This window comes from Leiobunum rupestre, chromosome 1 (genome assembly GCF_980474605.1).
Source record: "Leiobunum rupestre chromosome 1, qqLeiRupe1.1.hap1, whole genome shotgun sequence".
Lineage (NCBI taxonomy): Eukaryota > Metazoa > Arthropoda > Arachnida > Opiliones > Sclerosomatidae > Leiobunum > Leiobunum rupestre.
Genome location: NC_143384.1, coordinates 10,778,517 through 10,791,092, shown reverse-complemented (window position 1 = coordinate 10,791,092; position 12,576 = coordinate 10,778,517).

Sequence of the window (12,576 nt, the reverse complement as noted above, 5' to 3'; positions counted from 1 at the left end):
ACTCATCAGTTCATCCCGTACGATCGACTTGAGCAGTGGCAACTTCGCGAAGATAAAACTGTATTAGACGCATCGTTTTGCCTTAAAGCACTTTCCCTGTTGGATCTTATGCCACCAATCGCAGCCTACGCTATTTTTCTGGCTGCATCTTATGTTTATTGCACGTCAGAGTCATTTTTGATATTTAAAAAACGTAAGCATTCTCCCATCTAAAACATGTTCAGTTAAAAAAAAATAGAAAAACCTTCTGATATTTATGAAGTACGGCACGATATATGTGATTTTTCGTTATTTTTAAAATAAATAAATTCAATTCAATTATATGAAAAATAATTGTTGTAATTAACAAGATGTCACGGAAATTTAGTACGTATTATCCCCCCGATGTAATAACTTTGTTTTAAATATTAAATTTAAACAAATTTGAAATAATATTGTACATCAACCTAATAAACCCAAGAGGCTTTTCATCGAAGTTACCTGGTTTTGGTAATAAGGTAGCGTAACGCGAAGACGTACATTTAAATTAAATTTTAGACAAAAATAATTTTTCGAGTTACCTGGTTTTGGAAATAAGGTAGCGATACGCAAAAACATTCTTTTAAATTAATTTTTATGCAAACCAAATATTTCGAGTTCCACTGTTTTAGAAAGAAGGTAGCCCTGTTGTTATTTGAAATCTCGCAAAATTGTTTTTGAAATGTTTATTAAATTAAAATGGATTTGCTAAGAGTAATTGAGGTTTTAAGAATTTTGTCTTACAAATCGTTTAATCAAAATGATAATTATAATAATAATAATGGTTATAACAAAAGGTGTTCCCCAAGGATTTAGTATTCAACAAATTACATCGGAAAGTATTATTTATTTCTAAGTCTTATCCAAAGTCTCACGTGCTCTTTCGAATATTAAAGTTTCCTTTCAAGGTAAGCTACGCTGAACACTTTGCGTGAGCAATCTGCTGACAAGATCGATACTTTTCTAAACCATAGTGACGGCCCTGCTCAGAGTAAGTTTTCAATTAAAAAACAGTTTAAAACCTAATAATGAAATTTAATGCTGTTACCTTTTTAAAGTTTTGAAAAATTTAACACTTTTTATATAAGAAATAGCAAGGTTCAAGAAAAAGGCTGTTTGTAAGCATGTAAATTGATATACGGCCGAGTTAAATGTTACACAAATAAATCAAAATTATCAGCCTTATAATTTGTATAGTGAGTTATTTTCTCTGAAACAGTGGGGAGGTATAATTTAAGGCTCTTGGCAAATTTCATCCCATGTAACTAAAGGGTAAATGTTCGACTGCAGCACTGACCCACATATTTGCTAGCCTCTAATTAAGAGGTTGGCCAAACCTGTAAATTAACTGCCAGAATATCGATTAACCATAAAAATTGCGGTTAACTGTTTATTTGTAGATATTATCCACGGATAGAAAGGGATTAAACATGCAAAAAATAATTTTATTTTTCGGATAATCGTCGTTTGTGGATTAAAAAAAGATAAAGTTATTAATTCTTATCCAAACGCTGACATCTAGCCTCTATTTTCGACGAGGAGTGAAACATATCGGAAATCAAAGTTTGGAGATGGGGTAATTGCCTCTTTGCTTGAAATGAGTAACACGCTGAAAATTTTGCCTCCTGCATTTCTTAGAAAATTCCAATTTGTTGAAATTTCAACAATTTTACGCTTTTATAACTGAATGTGTTGTCTCAGTTGCTAATGCTCAAACCACACGAATTCACTGAGGGAAAAAAACTATAGTTTTAACAGGATTATTTTACATCAACCGTCTGTACATCACTTGCACAGAATAATCCTGTGATAATTTCTGTTATCCATTAATTTAGCAGAAGATATTTACATGAAACGTTGTGTACAATTTGTACAGAATAATCCTGTACAAATTACAGGTATCCTTTATTTTATACAGGAACATAAGTACATAAATGACCTGTATTCTATAAAAATTTGTTCGTCTTGTAAAATTTACAGTAGGACATTGTAAAAATGTTCAGTAATATTTGCAGCTGTATTTATTACACACATCGAGAGTGTAAAATAAACAGTTCATTATGTAAAATTTACTTGAATAACAAATAAGCACTTAAACGGCTAGCTTCAGTAAGATTGACAATAAAGTTCTTTAAAAACATTAGCATATCTGACACTGTAGATATACTGGAATCCATTAATTTCATTTTACAAACTTCAAACGTATAATTCATCGGAGAGCCAGTATTTTGGAAAAACTGGTTATTTTAGCACACACATTTTTGAAACAGTTTTTTTATTTGTTCATTGCTGTGGGGGCGCGCCCTGGTCGACCACCCTTCATCTACTACGCCTGACTTTGAACAAAATCGGCAATAAACACCTCGGGTTCTCTCCTAGTTAGTTAAAAGCAACTGAACCCCGTAAATTTAATTATGCATAATGCATGGTAATTTCTTTGATAATCCTTCACCCTGTAGACCAAGAAGTGATATGGAAATGTCTTCGATTCCGAAATTGCCCAAAATTATATTTTTGGGTGCACTGCCCAAGGCAGGGATTGACTAAACTTTGACTTTCAATAGCTCTATTTTGAAATCCATTAATGATAGAGTCATGATATGTATCCATTATCGGCCTCAAATGGTTTTAATTAAATATTAAATAAAACGTTATACAAATTGTACGAAATAAATAAGAAAAATGAATAAATATAAAAACCGTGAGATATTTGATACAACCTAAGCGACCGTTTTAAAGCAAGTGTCGGTTCGACTTCAAGTAGCTCTTTATTCAACAGATTCCACTATCGTCGTAATCAAAACAAGTTAGTTCAGCTTCATTTTTACCCAAAAGCGGGCTCTTATAGGTACCCCTCGCTTTGATTGGATCGTTTAAAAATTGGTCAATGACATAAATTACAGCAATTTTAAACAAAATTTTTTACATGGGATATATAATTTAGGTTAAAGCCCACTAAATAGAGTATACGTTTTATAAATATAATACTCTACAAAGGCTCTATGAAGACTTTATCATTTGGCTATTTTGAATTTAACTTCCTTTGTCATTACTAGATGGCACCACGCTCTCCACTAAAGTCGCTTTTTTTTCGAAGAATCGGATACATTCATGGCCATCTCTATTAACAGGGGCCTTTTAATAATACAAGTGCCAATGATAGAGCCGAAAGTTGCTATAATATTTAGTCGTTTGTCGAATTGATTTACAGCAATAAACAATTCGGTAAAATACTACTTACGGGATTATTTACTTTGGTTTATAGAGAGGCAAAAGGCTTGGCCCGATTTCTCTTGAAGCAGAGAGGCTCACAATTGGATTAGTACCTATCTGGCAAACCTGAAAACCCAGTTGCCTCGTAAACCATGTACATTTTTGTTCAAAAGTTTTCTGATTTTATTGTTATTTTTCAAACAAAATCCTTTTTACTAGTAAAATAGCTGTGTATCAGTGATTACGTAAACATGTTAATTATAATCGTGCTATATTTCGAAATGTAGTCTCTTTACGTAGGCTACCTTAGCTATATACTAGAAATCAACCTTACGCTCGAAACTTCAAAAAAAACTAACCTTAAAAGATTGAACATAGAACAAGTTGTGCATTCTTGGGTCTCTCTGAGGGATTTGACGCGTTTAACCCCTGATTTTATCGAATTATCAGTTCAGATAATCTTTTAATTTTATTTTATTGAAAGATTTGAGATCGGCCCTGCATATCAGCGGTGTTTTTCCTAGCTACCACGTCAAAAATTCAGTTTCATATTCGTAAATTTTACTAAACGTTTTTAGTGTATTTTCTACAATATTGCTTGTTGAATTAATTATTTGCTACTTATCGAATTTACTGAGATGTAAAAAGTATTTTCTACCAACGGATGTGTAAAACCAACTTGAATATGCCAATAAAATTACGTATAAGGTTCATGTACTCCAGACTGTTATTCATGTTGATTTGACAGACTTTATTACGGTGTTATTTACAGCTATTTCATCATGTTATTGTATCATAAAATTACTTGTAATATTATAATACGGAATAAGCTGTTATATTCACAGAAACGTCCTGGCATCCCCTGCTTCCAACACTTTAATGTAATTTGAACAGGGGTTTAGTTCTCAGTGTTACTACCACAGTGTAATCTTTACGGTCATATAATAGAAATATTATTCAAATGCTTATTTTTTTTAAGATCGGTAATTATTTATGTTTAAATGCGGAAATTTCGTCACTTCTTAACTGTGATAAATTTCTGTAATTCTTACAGTGATTCTTACAGTAATGGAATGTAAGATACTTTTACAGTGTTATTCTGTAAAAATGATAAACAGTAAAGTCATCTTAACTATACACAGTGTACATCTGAAACCTTTATCAGTTAGACTGAACTTCTTACTATTTTCTGAAAGACTGGCAGAACTAGTTCTATAACTTGTGATTATCGATTTTATACTGTTACTATCACAGAAATGCTGTACAGGCGAATTGTAATTTTTTTTAACACACTGCAAACATACAGATCCAAACTCTGAAATCCATGTAACGGTGTTATTCTGTAATATTTACAGAATCGTTTACAGTAATTTTATTGCTGTAATAATACTTATAATAGGGTTTATATACAGGGTGTTTTTGGTAAGAATGACACATATTTCCAGGCATGTTTTTAGGTTAACAAGGAGTGAAAAAGGTCCTAAGTTCTAAACATTTTACTAAATCGAACCGTCATCTAAAATTGGCCTCCACAACGTCGAAAAACGCGCAAATGTGCTGGTTCTATTATTCCTTAGACCCAATTGTCTCCTTTTAACAAGCCTTCAGTTTTCATCGAAAAATATAAGAAAACGATCGCTAGTAACCAAAGTTCGTTGTTAATTGAAAGAACTATTCTACGTGTAGATATTAACAATAACAAGGTGTTTCAATTGAAAGAAAGTTACTCATAATTTTTTTTCAATAGCCATAAGTACAAATTTAACTCTACTACAAAAAAATCTACAAAATTATCACCTAGTTCACACAAAAATTATTCTAGAACCCGTTCGAAGATTCAAGGTGTGTTAGGAATTCGTGACCCAAAAAAAATGGTTGCGCTCCCTAACGGCGGTGGGCGGAACTACTCGTCAGAGGTCAAATTTAATGCAGTGTGGAAGCGAGCAGACGCTTGACGTTATTAGATCCCTTAAAAGGTTCGGAACTGTTGCGTGGTAAAGACCCGATTCAGTCGCGAATAGTCTCACAGCGATCAATAATCCGTTGTCATAGGTCGTCAATGTTGCGGACTTCAGTCTTATTTACCAATTTTTCAAGATTTCCCCAGAACTAAAAGTTGGGTATGGGTAGAAATTTGTGTTCTTTGAGTAACAAGGATTAAAAATGTCTTTTGAGATAAGTTAATAAAAATTTATATTGTTACGATTTAAAATAATGACAAGGTGATATAAATTACCGAATAATACAGTAAAATATTCTTTTCTTTGTTTAATGGTTTCTCAAAGACCACATGTACTGTTACCTAATAAAACGTCAATAATAATTTGATTTACCAAAGTTGTAGGCTAGCTTAGACGCGTCTTCTGAAAGATTCTCGAACACGACGAAAGATTTCTGGCGTGTTTCAGGTTGTGTCTAAGGCGTCAATTATGTGTTGACGTAGCTCTTCAACGTCTCGAACTTCAGTCTTGTATATCAAGATAGAAATAACATGGGCTCAAATCAGGAGATCTGGCTGGCCATACAACAATTCAGCATCGACCTATCCACCTCTGTGGGAATTCCTCATCAAGATGAGATCTAACCTGAAGGCTAAAATGAGGGGGTGCTCCGTCGTGCATAAACCACATTCGTTGTCTTACTAATAGCGGTACGTCTACAAGAAGCTCTGTCAAAGTGTCTTGTGGATGGTTAAGTATGACTCACCAGTTAAGATCGTTGGTAGAAAATAAGATAGAATTAAATGGTCATCAACAATTCCGCACCAGACGTTGAGAAAAAAACTGCACTCGATGTGACCTAACGAAAGTCGCGTGCGGATTTTCTTGCTGGCACTCACGACGATTATTTAAATTGAAGAATCCATCACGGGAAAAATAAGAAACGTCCGAAACAAAGAGCGTACCAAACCAATTTCCGTCATTTGTCTGCTCCTGAAAATTCGACTAGTCTTCGATAATCGGTGCATTTTAAGATTTAACCTTTTGTTATTGGAATGGGTGGTACTGGTGTTCTCGAAAGATACGCCAGACAAGAACATTGACGAATTGCATTTGACGTCCAACTTGTCTCGTACTTATCGTAAGATCATCCTAGAAGATAGCAGAAACAATAGAAAATTCCTCATACAGTTATAAATTTGTACTTACTTATGCCATTAGAAGAATACAAAAATTAAATTCAATAATTCCCTTTTTTAAATAGGCGTTTAATCGAAAAAGATAAAGAACTAATGCCTAGCGAAAGGAAATATTTGGGTTCCAGGAATAATAGAAACTGCACATTTGAGCGTTTTTCAACGATTTGAAAGACAATGTTTGATGGCCAATTTCTCGGATACGGCTCAATTTGAGAAAATGTTTCTTCGGACCTATTTCTGTCCTAGTTACCCAAAGAACATGCCTGTAAATTTCTGCCTGACATATTTACCCGAAACACCCTGTAGATCTCTTGAAATATATATCTATATATAGATCTATATGAGGATATTCATTTAGATATGTATATATCTATATTTATAGTATTATATAAATATTACCAATAAATCTGTAATTTTGACTTTTTTCTGTTAACATTACATAACTATTATTGTACTCTGTGATAACGGTAATACGCTCGTTATGTCCCAGAAATTATTTATTGATGATTTTTGTTTCAAAAACAACCGCAAATTTTACAGACTAGCTACTGAAATCAGTTATAAAGTGTTTTCGATGAAATTTCTTAATGCTTTTCAGTTACATTCTAATGTGACATATCCACAGATTGGTACACGTAAAAAAATATTTGACAAATGAAATTCTTTCCCAAAGATCCTTGACATATTTCTACCATTTAATTTTTTATGTTGATTAATCTATAATACCGTTAGCGAATTTACAATCCCCGTTGCGCATGAGAAACGCCCTGCATAAGTTAGAAATTATTTTGGAAAACGAAAACCCATATCACTGGCAATTATGCATACACATTTTGAGTATTTCTAATTATTTTCCTTAAAGGGGAATTGTCACCACCCTAAAATTGGTTAAAAACCCTTTAAATGGATAGAGGACGTCCGATAATGGTTATATCAAAAATTTCATGTGAATATTTCCAGTATTTGATTTATTATTAGCAACCAAATTTCGTGTTTTATCCCCCCGACTCGAGAATCTCAGACCCGCTTGGTTGAACCTACCTGCAGCGCCATCTCATGAACGAAATATTATTTTCCCCGGTTTTATCGTTTTTTGGACGGAACTGTCATCTGCTACGACCTTGTCCTTGGCTCTTTAACCGAGTTATATTCGTTTATCGTTTTTTTAAAATGCCTTACACGCCACCCTGTCTCAAATTTTTGCCGCTTCATTCATTTGGCGGGTCATTCCAGGACAGATTTTCCCACTTGTTCACCCGACCACCGACAAATTTCGTGAAAAATTGTATTTAGGGTTATTTGGGACGTAGAAGTCGATTTTCAGCACGATTGGTTTAGCGGTTGCTGAGATATTTTTAAGGAGGGGTATACAAAATGATTTGTTTTCTCGAAAACAAAAAATATTACCCCCGCAGTTTTTTGACTGCCACTAAAGCTCGTATAGGAAATGCGAAAAAAAAATTTAATTTTGAAAATTAAAAATGAGATATTTTCAGGGTCAAAGGTCAACTATTTAAAACTTGATTTATTGTATTTTATCTTATATATAGCATGAACCTTAGTGCTTATTTACATTGCGCTCTTCAATTCCTTGAAAATGAGCCCTCCTTTGAATTTGTGGGTTAAGTAGCAGCTGAGATAAAAAATGGTTAATGGTAGGGTTCAAGGTCATTTTTAAAAATGTTACTACCCAGTATCTCAGCAACCGCTAAACCAATCTTCCTGATAATTTCAGAATCGACTTCTACGGCCAAAATAACCCTAGAGACAAGTTTTCACGAAATTTGGCGATGGTCGGGTGAACAAGTGGGAAAATTTGTCTTGGAATGACCCTGGCGCTGCATTTAGGTTCAACCACGATTTCTGAAATTTTTGGAGCCGTTTGATGTAGGTTGCGGAAAAAGTAGCGTAAAATTTTAAATACTATTCCAATAACTATAAAATTTCAGGGACATAATCAATATTATATTTTCTATCATTCTGTAGAAAAACCTCGTAAATTTTGATTTTGGTGACAATTCCCCTTTAAGATATTTATAAAAAATTTATAACAAATATATTTTATGCTCCGGCATTCGTTGAAATCCAACGTTTGGATTTATATACAAAAGTCAAAATTTCAGTCGGCTATTCTAACAAAACCGTTACTGTGTAGGAACTTTGGCTATCCTCGGAATCTGCAGCTATCAATAGAACTAAAATACAACCATGTTGCCCTATTGCCCTTTAAAATTTTTACTTTATTAGAACCATAATTATATAGGAGAAAAGTATTTATTTAGATACATTCTTACATTCTTGAAGCAGTTTTCAGTTTTAAGACAATTCGATAAAAGTTGTGGTGAACAACAATAGGAAGACGAACATGGGTGTTTTGGAACCACTACCTAATTCTGCACGAGCCAGTCTTGAGAGTTAAGTTTTAACTAATACAGCACTTACAAGGAGAGTACCCGAGGTGTTTATTGCCGATTTTGTTCAAAGTCGGGCGTAATGAAGACCTATATGAGATAAGAAATTTCTCAAAAGGAGACGTTGCACTACCCATTCGATTTACAACCAAAATAACATTTTTTGCTTATTTTACCCAAAATTTATTACAAATTTACCCTAAAACTGTTTCAATTTACCCAAACTTGATGAAATTTTCGTAGCTAGGACCCTGTGAAACCGAGAAAATCCCATGCTTTTTTAAATGGAGATTTCATTGTTTTAAGTGATCAAAAACATTTTCGGCAAATCGAATGGGTAGTGCAACGTCTCCTTTTGGGAAATTTCATATTTCATATAGGTTTACATTACGGCCGACTTTGAACAAAATCGGCAATAAACACCTCGGGTACTCTCCTTGTTAGTATTAATACATATTTTTAATAATCTATTTAATACTTATGTTATCACGGAAACCTGCGAAGTGTGTGGACTGCCCAAGGGATTTTATTTTATTTTTACTATAGGCGTAAAACTACCATTTCATTTCGCTCGTTTTCCTATTCTGTTGTTAGAAAAATGGAAAGATAAAAAATAAAATACACATGCTTTTTTCAGTCAGGTGTAGGTAGTACTTATTTTGTCCTGAAAAAGGGTTGGCATTGACTCTTGGAAACATAAATGTTTCGCTAAACGCAAATTCTAAAAACCAACGTTCACCTTGCACTGTCTCCAAAGGATACGCTGCGAGACATGTATCCCGTGGAGATCAGAAAATTAGAGAAAATAGGCACCAAGGCAAACGCAGATAGTAAAACCTAGTGTAAAAGCTTAAGGAAGGAGTGTAATAAACATGTCTTAAATAATAAAGGGAGTAGGACTGAATATGGAAGAGGCTCGAACGACCACGAAATGGTATTTATTATATTGATAGTAGGTGGAGTTCATTCCACGCTCGTATCTATCACTGGTATACTAAAATCGATGCAATCCGAAATAAGTGATTGTAAAACTCAAAACAACGATCTCAAAATACAAATTCAAGATTTAACACGCCAAAACCTAGATCTAAAAATTGACTTTGCAAATTCCCGTTGTAGGCCAGGAGTTCTAGACGAGAATACAAATGTCGAAGAAAGCGCACTTAATAACGCAGAGGGTTTTTCCCTTGTAAAATCCAAGAACCGAAAAAATTCGTACTCGCAAGTCTTAAAAGAACCCTCAAAAAATAATAACAATGAAAAATCTTTTGATAGAAGGTTTTTTCAGCACTCTTCACGACTTCCAAACACAATAACCAACCAAGATCTCAAAAATTTATAGAACAAGATAATGAATTTAAAACTGTTGAATGCATTCGATTAAAAACCAAATATCACGGATATGCCTCTTTCTACGTAACAGCCAATAGAGATGAATTCGAAGCCTTGTCAAGTCCGATTAACTTCCCTAGAGATTGTTTTATCCACAAATTCTTTGGTCAAGTTAAAGAAGACCAACGCTACCCCTCCATCAACGACACTGGAAACTTATCTACTTCACCTAAGGAAATAAGATACGGGACCTCTGAAGTCTTACCTCCCAATGATGGAGGATGTAATTAAAATTTTTTACCAAAACGTGCGTGGTTTACGCACGAAAGCGAATGAATTTTTTACAAGCGTTATTACCTTTAACTTACCCATATATTGTATTACTGAGACATTTTTAACCCCTGAACACTTTGATTCTGATTATTTCCCACAGTTTACGGCTCTGATCGTAAGACTTTTGGAGGCGGAGCTCTCATCGCGGTACGCAACGAAATTAGCTGTGTACGGCGACAACACCTTGAATCCTGCTTTGAAGCCGTCTGGATCAAATTAAATTTAACTGACGGAACTCCTATGCTTTTAGGTAACATATATCTTACTCCAGATCTTGCCGTAAACGAACACGAGAAATTAGCGAATTTCCTAAAGATGAAACTATCAGGCTATCGTGGTCAGATTATATTCCTTTGCGATTTTAATATAGCTCGCGTAGAATGGGAACACCTTGAAAACAAATAATGTAGGTTCTACGTTAAAGCAAAATCCGAGCTTGTATTTGACTTCGCCTTATTCCTTGGCCTTACCCAGATTAATCGCCTACGTAACTCACAAGGAAATATACTGGATCTCTGTTTTGTGATCCAGAATAAAGCAATAGTAGAAACTCATTTGCCTCTAGTAAAAGAAGACGTATTATACCCCGCCCTTTGCGTTACATATTATGATTCAGTCGACATACGTCTAGATTTTCACCGCACGTCCTACAAATTCAAGGGAGGAGATTACGCCTCACTATACAAACATATGGATCGGGTTAATTGGATACCACTGTATGAAAGGATTAATGTGAATGACCCTACAATCCTAAAAAAGCTTTCGACAATTATATTCCAGTTAAACCCGTGAAGGCGACCATAAGCATGAGGAAAAATAAATATTCATTCCCTGACTGGTTCTCCTTGGAGTTAAAAAAGGCACTAAAATCGAAACGTTACCGTCACAGGAAATTTAAACGTATTCCTTCGCTTACTATTAAAGAAGGATACGCGCAACAACGGACACTAGCCAAAGCTCTTATGGCAAGAGATAAAGCTTCGCATGAAAAAAAGTATCTCCGAGTCCGTAGCAAGTAAAACATTAACTTGAGCTGACAAGAGAAAAAACTAGACGAGGCCTCGGTCGGTTGGACTGTACGCAGTCCCATAGGCAACTTGGGGACCCCTCGATGGAAGCCCCCCCCCCCCCCGCATTGCGGAGTCTGCCGGGGCGTTATTTACGCCACTGGCTTTTCTGCCGTTTCTCCTCTAAGTCGTTTGCAAAGGGGATCAAAAATTATGCTTGCCCATTGCCCCACTAAAAAATTGGTCGGAAGGCATACTTGTAGCAGTAGAAGACAAATATTTTTTTGTGGCCTTTTCTACATTTGTGAAATTGTGTCGAGTTTTCCGACTGAACAAATTAAAACTAAAACTATCACTGATTTCCGGATTATGGCAGTTTTTAAAGCAAACATTTGGAGGACGAGCCCATTTTCAATTGAGAATACGGAAGGGTGTGTCCGTTGAAAACTACGTAGAAACCCACATAGAGTTATCTGAGATAGGATAAAGCTTATGTGAAAAACTAATAACAAATTAGGAAGTTTAATTACTAAATTTCTACATGCGCTAAATGTTGGTAAATAAAGTTATAGAACCGTTTAAAAACCGTTTAAAACAGTGAAAAACTCGGTTCCGGTTCCGGTTTCGGTTATCATTTTTATACAAATATTGGTTCCGGTTCCCGATACGGTTATCAAATTTTTATATTATCGGTTGCGGTTTCAGCTTGGGTTTCGGTTCCGATTCCTAGAATTTACTCAGTTCTTCTCGGTTCCGTTTCCGGTTCCGGTTATCCGTTGCATCCCTATCTATATGTAATACTATAAAAAATAAAGGCTGGAAGATTCTCCTGTTAGACAAGGAATTTGACTAAAAAATATTCAATTACTCATTTCATACGTTTTATCACAAATTTTCTTATTGACATTTTTGGTTGCAATATCGGCATAAGAATTATAAGCTCCAGTAATTAGAGATAACTTTATAACGTATTCAAATCAGCGGTTTTTGTGATTATTATAAATATTTTAATTTTAATCTTCATGAAACAAAGCCCAATCACAGGCCTGTTTGTTTCCCATTTTCCTACGATGAGTTAAAAGAGCGCCAGAGAGCTTCAAATGTGACCTACTAGACTCTGAAG